Source organism: Chiloscyllium punctatum, chromosome 9 (assembly GCF_047496795.1).
Source record: "Chiloscyllium punctatum isolate Juve2018m chromosome 9, sChiPun1.3, whole genome shotgun sequence".
Lineage (NCBI taxonomy): Eukaryota > Metazoa > Chordata > Chondrichthyes > Orectolobiformes > Hemiscylliidae > Chiloscyllium > Chiloscyllium punctatum.
Genome location: NC_092747.1, coordinates 50,375,074 through 50,389,002, shown reverse-complemented (window position 1 = coordinate 50,389,002; position 13,929 = coordinate 50,375,074).

Here is a 13,929-nt window from a genome sequence, read left to right as displayed (position 1 = left end):
AATCAATTCTGTAAAACCTGTAAAAAAATATTTTTACTTGGAATGTGCCTTGTAAATAATCAGGGTGATGAGAGAGATACATTTTGAGATTTTAAAGCCATCTTTTGGTATGAGCAGAAAGCAGGAATATGCCTTTAAGTTAGAAGATCAGCCATAATACCAGTTTTATGTTTCTATCTGGGAATGAAAACTGTTACCCAAGCTCTCTTTCAAAACTCAATCAGTAATTCTAATTGATTTAGAGCTTACATTTAAAGCGAATCCCAAAATCTAACTCTTTGCTCAGATGAGGCAAAAATTTGCTAAAAGTTTATTTATTCTTTTTGAAACATGCTACATTATTCAGTTTGTGTTCCGTGCTTTGTAACTCACACTTAGAATCCTCAAAGAGGACAGTCCCTGTTGCCACACATTCCAGGTAAAGTCAGTGTCAGTGTCATGAGTTATTCGGCTCAGCAAAAATTCATTGCATCAATTTGCTGTTCCTTAGGGATGGTTATGCACTACATTAATAGAAAACAGCACCAGAAATGCAATTATGTTGAAATTATAAATTGCATTCAGAATTAAAGAGAGGAGCCTTAATAATGAAGACTGAAGTGGTTTCTATAAGAAATACTGAGGTTTTTCAAATGATGAGGTAGTTGTAACATTGGTTTATCTTGGGTTATTTGGAAATTATTTTGTGACTATGTTTTTGAAGGACTATACTGCATTTTTCAGCATTCCGGGAGAGTTCAGTTCTTGCAAGGACACTCTGTGGCCAAATGCTCATAAGTATCTTGAATGAGTAAGGTGTCACTGAAACATTTTTTGTAGAGTGCTGAGGAGCAGGAATGCTCTGGATATTTGGAGCTAAATCAGAAAACCTCAGTAAAAAAAACTTAAATGAAATGTTATAATGAAGAGTCCATAATGAATGAAAATAGTAACTACAAGAAAAAGTCAGGAAAGAATGGTGGTCAATAAATAAATCTGATAATATTTCAAATGAAGGGAAATAGAGCAGTCTATTTTACAATGTAAGACCAAGGCCAGTGAAAGATGGGCAGAGAAACAGGCAGGAAGAAAAGGGTGGTGCGGTAATATTGTTAATACAGAATGGAATAAGTTCGCTAGCAGGATCAGAAGACATAGAATCTATGTGGGTGCAGGTAAGACTTACAATAGGGAAGAAGACTTCAGTAGGTGTAATCGATAAGCCTCTAACAGTAGCTACATGGCGTGTCAGAGAATGATACCGTGTTCTACCAAGATGGTAACATTTAAAACAGAAAAATGATTTCTTTCTCTAATTTACTTTCTTTGCTCATAAGAGCACTGTTTCTCTGTAAGAGAAGCCTTTTTTGGAGACTCAACAACCCGTCATGAGGCTAGTCTTCTTGTGTAAACTTACATAGTGAGTACTGGCAAGGAGGAATTATCAGTCAAACTCATCTGATAACTACATCTCAGCATCTTCTAGCATTGGTCACTGAACAGTGATTTGCGGTGGAAGTGCTAGCTGATTTTCATTACCTTGCCCCTTCCCCCTCCTCCCACGTCATAGTCCCGAATCACAGCACTTAATTGAAATTCCTCAGCTGCCACTTAATCAAGTTCAGCAATTTCAGCGCAGGCAACGGTATCAATTTGTAACTCTCCTGGGCTCCATGGCTCTGTGCCACAGAACATTAATCCAATAAACCATGTGGAGAGCCAATCTTTGAGCAATGTTTTTGATTATAATATGTCACTCTTTTCATGTCACCAAGAATTTTATATAAACTCGTGACGACTTGGTTTGCAGTTTTGCAGTTGGTTATCTATTGTGTTGATGCAATCACTGTCAATTTTAGCTTTTTGTATGTTTAATGATATGCTCTTCAGAGACTGCAGTTTCTTCCAAGAATCCTGAAAGCACTCCACAGTACACAAATGTCAACTCAATGTGCAGGATCCTCATTAACAGCAGGAAGCTCAGCCAAGCTTCTAGACTCTTATCCCAAATATATATCAACCAAACTGTAAAAAGCCACAATTGTACTGCAATTAGCTCACAATAAGTAGTTCTTTATTTTACAAGAGTTCTGCATAATGCATTGCTATGTTCACTTTCATGAGGGCACTGAGTCATAAGCACAGAATGTGCATGACAAATCTCTTCTTTAAAACAACATATTTGCTCAAACATGCACTTTTCGTTTTGTTCTGTATAATAATCTCTTCCCAAAGGCACATAGATATGTGACGGCAAAACAAAAAAGCGGCTTTCAGCTGCTTTCTACAATTACGTGAAAATTTTGTTCTGTAAACCATTATGCAAGAAAATCATGCATTTATGAGAGACAGTCAAATCCAGCAGCAAAGAAAAACAAATATGTTGGCAGCGAATGAACAGCACCAGCATTTGTTACACTCCCACTTCTACTCAACCTTTCCACAGGCTCTTGTACTCAGCAGCACCTACGAGAGATCTAAAACGTGTGATCGGGATGAATAACTAGGTACCTGCTTAACCAATTAAACTAAAGATCACTATGTTGAGGGGTGAGCAGGAATTACCATTGTTAGTAACGTAGTTAATTCAATGCCAAATAATGTATTGGAAGCAAAATAACAAGGCAAAAAAAGATGGAATTCAGAGAGAGAGATAAAAAGAAAAAAGTAAAAAAGACGTATTTACTGTTTTGATTTTTAAGAATCTCCAACAACAATTAAACTCCAAATGAATGAGAGCCCAGTGCCAGAGAGATTGTTTCATTGAATCATAGAATCCATGCAGTGTGGAAACAGGCCATTTGGGCCATCAAGTCAACTGACCCTCTGAAAAACATCCTACCCAGACATCCACCTTCCACCACCTCATCCCTGTAACCTTGCATTTCCCATGGCTAATCCAACCACACTACACATCCACGAACACTGTGGGAAATTTAGTATGGCTAATCCACCTAACATTTAGTAGTAAGTAATACTTTAGTCTGGTAGTAACTATTACCTTTTATGTCATAAAAAATTTATTTAGACTGGAATTGACAAGCTCTTTTTTCCTGCCAACATTAGTGGTAAGTATAATGAAACTTTAGGCAGTTCCTTGTATTTCAAAGCCGTTAACTCCCTTTGAGAAGCCATTACAGTGAAATTCCTCGAGGAGAAGGGCACATGATGTTAAGTTTCTGATTTCTGTGCTGTTACTCAAAGTTGCTGTCTGACTTACACGTTAATAATGCTCATCATTTTTCACTTCACTGTTATTTCTATTGCAAAGTCAAGAATACATCATTAAAATATATATCTAAATCAAGAAGATCTCAAATGACATGAACTGTTTATGTCTCAAGAAATAATGCAACAATAATAGGTTTAAAATAGAATCAGAATTATACAGCAGTTAGGAGAGTAATTCAGCTTGATGTGTCTGTACAAATTATTTGAAAAAGTTGTTCATTATATTTCTCAGAGCAGCTTTTCCTCTTATAACCATACAGATTGGTTATTTTCAAATTTATGCACACGTATTTTTTGACATGTCTTTGGAATCTGATTCTGTTGTTCTTTCAAATAACACATTCCAGAACATACCAGCTTCTTTAATTTCTCCACATAAGTGACTCACTCATATTTGGGATAATCTCTACTCTATACAAAGCCTTGCACTCCCTTTTAAAAGTGGTGCTCAGGGCTCTCCAATCCAATGATTTCAACAGACTGCCCACTTGTGTAGGTACCAGATGACTTCCTTACTGTGGTATTCATTGCAGTTATAAAATTTAGATATTCTATTTGTTTTCATAAACATCTTATTGACTTGATATGCTGAATTCAACAAATGTGCACCGCCAGATAATTCTATTCTGGCAGGCAGAAGTGGGTACTGCAGATGCTAGAGATTAGAGTCAAGATTAGAGTGGTACTGGAAAAGCACAGCAAGTCAGGCAGCATCCGAGGAGCAGGAAAATTGACGTTTTGGGCAAAAGCCCTTCATCAGGAATGAGGACCTCTATTCTAGCACCTGATTCAAAATAGTACCATTAAGACAACAACGTATCTTGCTTCTCTCAAAGTGCATCACTTCACATCTTTGCACTTTTGCTTATATCTGCTGTGTGTTTGCCAATTTCACACTGACTGCCTTTGTTCTACTGAAGTCTTTTACTGTCCTAGTCACTGTTTACTACACTGGGAGATCTGTATCATTCACCAATGTCAAGATCATGTTTGTACTCTCAAATTCAGATTATGGAGTTGTATCCTTTAGTTGTTTACTTAAGGGTTAATAAACAAATTTAGTCTGGCTAGCTAAATGTTCTCTGGAGAATTTTTACTATCCTTATTCTCTGGAAATGATTTTTATGTCAAAGTTAGGGGTCTCTGCGACATAAAGCAACATTTTGTCCTTTTAATTGAAGTGGTAAAGCTATGTTACAAATGACTCTGTGATCCAGTTGGATTCTGATACTGGTGACTAACTAATGGCTTCTACTGGAAAGACCATGTGTGCAGTCATTGGATGAGGACAATATTTAATGGAGACGTGCTCTGTAACAAGAACAGTTGTCTGACACACAGGCCATCATCTATGTCTATATTGGTTCCTCCAGACTGTCACCTCTAACCTCAAAGGAAAATGTTTCAAAATCAAAAAGAACTTAATTACCATTGTGAATATTGTGAATTTTGGAAATCAGAAATAAAAGCAAAAAATGCTGGAAATACTCAGCAGCTATGGAGGCAGAAAAATAGTTCATGTCTCAAGTCAAATATTCTGCAATGGCGTACATTATCTACCTGGATTTTCCTTGGATTTTCCTCCAAAGATACAGTAGACAAATCAGGAGGGACCAAATATAAGTTCACGCCCTCACTGGTTAGAGTGGTACATGAAGAATGGCCACTTGTGTAGGTACCAGAACACATCAGAATCCTGAAACAAGAGGATAGGTTAAACTGAGCAAATTGTAATTATTGGAAATAGTCTAAATACAAGAGCTTGCATAAACTTGCATAAACAATGCTTTCCCAACCATTTTCAGCCAATTCATCTTCTATTGATGGGAAAAAAATTGAAAAAACCTTGTTATCAGTAAAATATAAAGAAATAATGCAAAATGTTTAACCTAGGATAAGCAGCAAAAGCTAAACACCAAATAGTTGCCAAAGCTACCAACTGCTGATACTTCAAGAATTGTCTTGGCTCATATGAGCGTTGTAAATTAGATTCTGTCCAATATTCCTTCAGTTGTATTCACATAAACCAACCCTCAGAGTTCAGAGAGGCCTTTAAGCAAACAATTCAGCAAAGTATAGCTGTAAGCCATCATGAATAAAGATTTATGATCAAGGCAACTGTTCTTAAGCAATGGATAAAGCTAAACAACCTTTCAATACCTTGGATTTCTGAATATGTAGTGATGTTTTGATATTGTATTTTACAACACAGTTTTTCTTTCTGAGAGTTGATGCCTTTTACTGACTCCCACCTGAAGTTTTTCTCACTCTCCTTATCATCATTCAGTTTTACTTACGTCATACAAATGGATTTGGATGAATACAAGCAGTTCATGTCAGCCTTCAGCAGGACTTAGATATTATCCAGGGCTGAGCTAACAGGTAAGAGTTACCATTTGCAACACATAAATGTCAGATAAAGACTACTTCCAAAAACAGATACCAAACTCTGTTGACAATAATCTCACGTGGTGCTAGCAAGTAATTACAGGACAAGTGAGATCTCATAGATCACATTTTGCCTTGTTTTTGTTCCAATGAAATGATCCCTCACTGAAACATAAGCACACTATGATGATGATTTTGTTTGAGCAATGAAACAGAAGTTTATGAACAAAAAAAGAAGATAAAATAAAATAAACTGTACTATCTACTTATAATTCAAAGATTATTAAACTTTGCATGATCCCAAAATACTCATTTGTCAACTGAAAGAAAAATAACAATTCTTGCATAGAACCTCTTCAAAGATTTATCCCAGCACTTCTGGCCTGGAACTACCTTTAACTCTTTACTCTAAGGTAATCTAAGTTTCATTACATCCTTCCCATCTCAGGAACACTTGTTCATACAAGCATCTTCATTGAAGGACTTCACAGGATGGCTCAAGATGCAAAGTAAAGCCAAAAATCTCTCAACGGTAGGCATTTCCCTCAAGCTAAAAAAAGCTCCATTATTTCCTTTGGTGGATTGCAAAACAATATAAAGTAAACAAAAATCCATTAATAATGCCCAAAACTCCCAATAATTCAAAGGTTGGGTGTCAAAAACTGCTCTAAAGGAAATCACAGTGGCTAAAGAAATACTTACAAGTTAATTATTAACTTTGGACACAAAGTGAATCACAAGTGAATAACGCAAAAATCAAAAACCCAAACTTACAATGAATGATATTAAGTTATATATAAATTGCACCATCTACCTCACACCACAGAGAGAAAAAGCAGCAGCTAGACACTCAGGGAGAGTCACCTCAGGACACTGGAGAAGTGTGGAGGAGATGGCAGTGGAATGACTTGTCACAGTCCCATCATGGCAGATGGTGAAACTTGAATTCAATAAAAACGTGGAATTAAAAGCTAGTCAATTGGTGACACCATCACCATTGCCAATTGTCATAAATATCCATCACTAATTCATGAGTGCTTTTTCGGGAAGAGAATCTGCCATTCTTACCTAGCCTGATCAACATGTGACTCCAGGCCCGTAGGTATGTGGTTGACTCTTAATTGGCCTCTGTAATGGCCATTTAGTCATATCAAACCTTTACAACATAGAACATAGAACATAGAACATAGAAGAATACAGCGCAGTACAGGCCCTTCGGCCCTCGATGTTGCGCCGATCAAAGCCCACCTAACCTACACTAACCCACTATCCTCCATATACCTATCCAATGCCCGCTTAAATACCTATAAAGAGGGAGAGTCCACTACTGCTACTGGCAGGGCATTCCATGAACTTACGACTCGCTGAGTGAAGAACCTACCCCTAACATCAGTCCTATATCTACCACCCCTTAATTTAAAGCTATGCCCCCTTGTAATAGCTGACTCCATACGTGGAAAAAGGTTCTCACTGTCAACCCTATCTAACCCCCTAATCATCTTGTACACCTCTATCAAATCACCCCTAAACCTTCTTTTCTCCAATGAAAACAACCCCAAGTGCCTCAGCCTTTCCTCATAGGATCTTCCTACCATACCAGGCAACATCCTGGTAAACTTCCTCTGCACCCGTTCCAGTGCCTCCACATCCTTCCTATAGTATGGCGACCAAAACTGCACACAATATTCCAGATGCGGCCGCACCAGAGTCTTATACAACTGCAGCATGACCTCAGGACTCCGGAACTCAATTCCTCTACCAATAAAAGCCAGTACGCCATATGCCTTCTTCACTGCACTATTTACCTGGGTGGCAACTTTCAGAGATCTGTGTACATGGACACCAAGATCCCTCTGCTCTTCCACACTACCAAGTATCCGACCATTAGCCCAGAAATCCATCTTTTTGTTACTCTTACCAAAGTGAATCACTTCACACTTAGCTACATTGAACTCCATTTGCCACCTTTCTGCCCAGCTCTGCAGCTTCTCTATATCCCGCTGTAACCTGCCATATCCTTCCTCACTGTCTACAACTCCTCCGACTTTCGTATCATCCGCAAACTTGCTCACCCAACCTTCTAAACCTTCCTCCAGGTCATTTATAAAAATGACAAACAGCAATGGTCCCAAAACAGATCCTTGCGGAACACCGCTAGTGACGGCACTCCAAGATGAACCTTTGCCATCAACTACTACCCTCTGTCTTCTTCCAGAGAGCCAATTCCTAATCCAAACCTCCAACTCACCCTCAATGCCATATCTCTGTATTTTCTACAGTAGCCTACCATGGGGGACCTTATCAAACGCCTTACTAAAATCCATATATATCACATCTACCGCTTTCCCCTCATCTACCTCCTTAGTCACCTTCTCAAAGAATTCAATAAGGTTTGTGAGGCACGACCTGCCCTTCACAAAACCATGCTGACTATCCTTGATCACATCATTCTTATCCAGATGTGCATAAATCCTATCCCTTACAATTCTCTCTAAGACTTTGCCCACAACAGAAGTGAGATTCACTGGCCTATAGTTACTAGGATTATCCCTACTCCCCTTCTTGAACAAGGGAACCACGTTTGCTAGCCTCCAGTCCTCTGGCACTACTCCTGTCGACAAAGAGGACACAAAAATCAAGGCCAATGGCTCTGCAATCTCCTCCCTTGCTTCCCAGAGAATCCTAGGATAAATGCCATCAGGCCCAGGGGACTTATCTATTTTCACCCTTGCCAGAATTTCCAACACCTCTTCTCTACATATCTCAAAGCCATCCATTCTACTTATTCGTGCCTCAGTATTCATATCGACAACAATGTCCTGTTCCTGAGTGAATACTGACGAAAAGTATTCATTCAGCGCCTCCCCAATCTCTTCAGCCTCCACACGCAACTTCCCATTACTATCCTTGATTGGACCTATTCCTTCCCTAGTCATTCTTTTATTCCTAACATACCTATAGAAAGCCTTAGGGTTTTCCCTAATCCTACCAACTAAGGACCTTTCATGTCCCCTCCTTGCTGCTCTTAGCTCTCTCTTCAGGTCCTTCCGGGCTACCTTATAACTCTCAACTGCCCCTATTGAACCTTCACGCCTCATCTTTACAAAGGCCGCCCTCTTCCATTTAACAAGGGATTCCAACTCCTTATTAAACCACGGCTCCCTCACACGACCCTTTCCTCCCTGCCTGATAGGTACGTACTGATCAAGGACACTCAATAGTTGCTCCTTGAACAAGTTCCACATATCAATTACGCTCTTGCCTTGGAATCTACTTTTCCAATCCACACATCCTAAGTCATGCCTCAACGCATCATAATTTCCCTGCCCCCAGCTATAACTCTTGCCCTGTAGTACACACTTATCCCTCTCCATCCTAAGAAGGAAATTAAATCAGACTGATCACCCAGCATTAACTTGGACAGTGGACATAAAAACGGCAAATACAACTCTGTCAGTCCTGCACGACTTTCCTTTTTGATATCTAAGGGTATATGGTGAAATTGGGAGAGCTGTTCCACAGATTAGTCAAGCTATTGCCTGACATATTGATATTTATGGAATCATACCTCACAGACAATGTCCTAGAAACTGTCATAATTGTTCCTGGATATGTCCTGTCCCACCAGAAAGACAGACCCTGTAGAGTTGGCAGCACAGGGGTTTACAGTTGCGAAGGAGTTGTCCTGGGATTCCTCACCATTGACTCCAGACCCTATAAAGTGTCATGGCATCAGGTCAGACATGAGCAAGGAAATCTCCTGCAAATGACGCTGACAGATCCGACTTCCCTCAGCTGAAGAATCAATTCTTTACTCCATTTTGAATTTGAAGAAAGCATTGATGTGCATATTGAATGGTGCAGAATTTACATTGGTTGTGGGATTTCAATGTTCATCAACAACAGTGGCTTAGTAGCACCATGACTTATCTATCTGAGCAAGTCCAAATGGCCTTATAGTCTACAACTATTCACAACTCTATCCAAGCTGTTCCAGTACAATACAATACTGGTTTATATTGTACAGATTTCTTTACTCAAAAAAGCAAAATAAATCTATCCTATCCAGTTATCACTTTATCATTCTATGCACTATCATCAATAAAATATTGAAAGTGTTCTTGAACAGTACTAATCAATAAAATAATGAAAGTGTTCTTGAACAGTGCTATCAAATGGCGCTTGACTAGCAACAACCTGACCACAGATACTCAATTTGGATTCAGCCAAAGCCACTCTGCAGTTATACTGGCACCAAAGAAAATGTTTGTGGATTTTGGATGTCAATCATCTCAGACTAAAGGACAATCTGCAAGAGTTCCTCAGAGTAGTATCTTATATCCATAAGGTCAGAAGTGAGAATGTCGTTGATGATTGCACAATGTTCAGTACCATTCCTGACTCCTCAGATACTGAAGCAGTGAGAGTCCATAAGCCATGACCTGGACAAATCCAGGCTTGGACTCATAAATGGCATTAGCTTTTGCACCACAGAAGTGTCAGATGATGACCATCTCCAACAACAGAAATCTAACCACTTATGTGTTCGATGAAATTAACATTGTTGTATCCCCCACCATTAATATCCTGGAGGTTACCATTGGCCAGAAGCTGAACTCAACCAGGCATATAAATGCAGTGGCTAAAGAGCACCTTGAAATTCTGTGGTAAGTAACTCACGTCCTATCTCAACAATACCTGTCTACCATCTAGACAGCAGAGCTCAAGAGTGTGATGGAATACTTTCCACTTGCCTTGCCTGCTCCAACAACATTCATGATTTTTGACACTATCCAGGACAAAGCAGTCTTCTTGATTGACACTCCTCCCACACCATTAATATTCACTTCCTTCACCAATGACACACAGTAGCAGCAGTTTCTTTTATAATAAACAGTACAGCAGCTCATATTGCTCCTTTAATAGAATCTTCTAAACTTAAAACCACTATTACCTTGAAGAACTGGGACAGTGGATGTATAAGACCATCACCAACTGCAAGTTGCCCTCCAAACCAAATACATTTCTGACTTGCAGCTATATCTCTGTTCCTTCACTGGTACTGGGTTAAAACGCCAGAACATCCTTCCTAACAGCACATGGGTGTTCCTATGCAACTTCAACAGTTCGGGAAGGAAACTTACCATCATCTTCTCTAGTGACAGCCCAGATAAAAACTGTTTTAACCAGCAGCTCAGATATCCCACAATCAAGAAAAGTATATAAAATAAAGGTGTTCTGACCCCTGTGTCACACCACTCAATATGTCTTGCCAACCTGAAAATTATCCAATTACAACAACTGTCTGCTTCCCGGTGGCTTGGCTAGCTTATATCCATGTTAACATGCTACTGATGGCTCCATGAACTTCCATTTCCTACAATAAACTTTGATGGGGCACTTCATCAAATGTCTTCTGGAAATCTAAGTATAGTATGTCCACTGGTGCAACTTTATCTACAGCATGTTACTTCCTCAAAGAATCTCTAATCTTGACATGAAGCTAAACTGGCCTGTAGTTTTCTATTTTCTGCCTCTCTCTCTTTTTTAATCCAAAGGAGCATTCCCAGAATCTAATGAAGTTTGGTACATTAAAACCAATGCATCAACTATCTCATGAGCAATTTCTTTAAAGACACTCCGATACATTTCTAGTGCATTCCTGAGATGTCACAAGATGGTGATCAAGCCAATTGGCTCCATGTTTTCATGAGATCTCATTGGAATGTGAGGCCATGTTGATCTGAATCCTTAAGAAGTAGGATCTCTTTCAGTGGGTCAGGAAATCCAAGCAACAACTCAATTCCCTACTAAACAAAATCTGCTCCCATTTTGGATGTAACCCTTTTGAAAACAAAACAGGTTTTACTTTAAAGACAAAACAGTGAGATTCACTATTAAGTTGACCCTTCTGAGCACCAATCTCCCACCGTCACTCATCTACCAGGATCCCCTCACCATTCTGTTCTTTCTCACTTGTTCATAATTCCCGTTGCCACCGGGACCCTTCCATTCTTTCCTGATTCTGCACAGCCCCTCAGTGTTAGCTTCGACGTTCCCATTTTGCCATTAGAGCCCTTCACTATCCAGGTCATAGAACCCCTTCTGAACCTCATCCCTGTCTTTATTGAGGGCACCTGCACCTCAACAATCCTTGACTCCCTGAGGAAACTGTACAGTCCCAACCCTCAGTTTTCAAGTCTCACTCTACACATTCAATTCCACAATATCACTCTGACCTTTCCCTTGACTGCACAGTAAACCCAAACTGATCCTCAGACAGCACAGTGACTGTACACATCACTTAAAGCCATATCACTGGAAGGACAAAGCAGCAAGTATTTAATTCAATGTCCAGGAAAAAGTGCCAGTTGCTAGACACATGCCTGCGATTTGTATCTGTTATTTGAAACGTTGAGGTTTTTGACTGAGTAGGAGTTGTTCAGAATGCAAACTTAATTTCAACAAAGTGTGGGTTTAATGAGATGCTAAAACATGCAGGTAAATATCTAGATACATTCAGATGAGAATGTCAATGTGCCACCTGAAGGGAGAACTTATTCACTGAAATTTATCTTAACTGTGAGCATCTGACTTTTTGCCCCATCCAATTAAGCTCTCCCACCTGCCATTCCTCTCGTCAACTTTAGTATTCGAAAATTCCATCCTATATTGTTATGTCTATGTGTATATCCCTCAGTGTTCGCAACCAAAAGATGGAAGCTTATTGCAGGTTTTTAAAATCCCTTTGTGGGATGTGATCATTGTTGGGAAAGCCAGCACAGTGTTGCCATGCATGTGCTGTCTTTGGCCTTTCAGGTAGCAGAGGTCCGAGTTTGGAAAGTTGCTGAAGGGCCCTTGGTAAATTGCTGCAGTATAACTTCTATGTGGTACATTGGTGCTACTGGGCTTTGCAGTAGGAGGAGTGATTGTTGAAGTTGGTGGATGCGATGCTAATTAAAAGCACGTTTTTGACTTGTGTGGTGTTAGGTTTCTCGAATGTTGTGCACTGCACTCATCCAAGCAAGGGAAGAAAATTCCATCACATACCTGACTTGCAACTTCTAGGTGGTGGACAGGCTTTTCAGTCAGAAGATAAGTCACTCAGTGCAGGATATCTAGCCTCTGACCATTTTTGTAGCCACAGTCTTTACATGACTATTTAAACTAAATTTATGTCAATGGTAACTTTCAGGATGCTGATGGCTTCAGGAAGACTAATGCTATTGAAAATCAAGGGGGTGTGGTTATATTGTCTCTTGTTGGAAATAGTTGTTGCTTGACGCTTGTGTGGTGTGAATGTTACATTGTCACTTATCAGCTACAGACTGAAAGTGTCAAGCTTTACCTGCATGTGGATGTAGATTGTTTCAGTATCTGAGGAAACATGAATGGTCTTGAATATTTTGCAATAATCAGTGGACATCCCCACTTTTGACCTAATGTTGAAGAGAAGGTGAATATCTAGTGATATACTTGATGCACTAGTTTTTATTTTTCAATATTGCTTAGATTCAGGGAAGTTTCAATCAGATTGGAAAATAGCAAATCTAACTCCTTTATTCAAAAACTTGTGAAGGTATGGTTTCTAAATTTGCTGATGACACAAAGACAGGTAGAGAAGTAATTTAAAAAGGGAACATAAGGAGTCTAAAAAGCATACATGAAAACTTAGTGACTGAGCAAGGATGTGGCAAATGGAGTATGATGTTAGCAGGTACAAACTTGTTCATTTTGACAGGAAGAATAAAATTGAAGCATATTATCGAAATAATGAGACATTGCAGTGCTGTGAGATGCAGAGGAGTGTAGGTGTTCTTGTACATAAATTGAAAAATCTTAGAATGCAGATACAAAAACTAATTTGGAAATCTAAAAGATGAGAGACTTAACAAACAATCCAGGTCTTTTTCAATATGTAATTTCAGTTACATCATACTGTAAACTTTTGCTATAAATTCTGTGTCTTACGAATCTATACTCCACAATCACCCAATGAAGGAGAAGCGCTCCGAAAGCTCGTGCTTCCAAATAACCCATTGGATTATAGCCTGGTGTTGTGTAGCCTATTTAAGACAGTGAAAAGGGATGTTTTTGTCTTCATTCCTCGGACCTCCCTTCCACAACGAATTGATGGAAGCAGAGTACTTGAATATTTTGAAGACAGGGCTAAGTAGATTTTTGATAAGCAAGGTGGGGGGGGGGGGGGGGGGGGTGGTGGTGTGAAAGGTCATTAGGAGAATGATGGAATGTGAAGTGATCAAATTATTGAATGGTGGAGCAGGCTTGAGGTGCTAAGTGAGGACTCCTACTCTGAATTGATATGTTCAT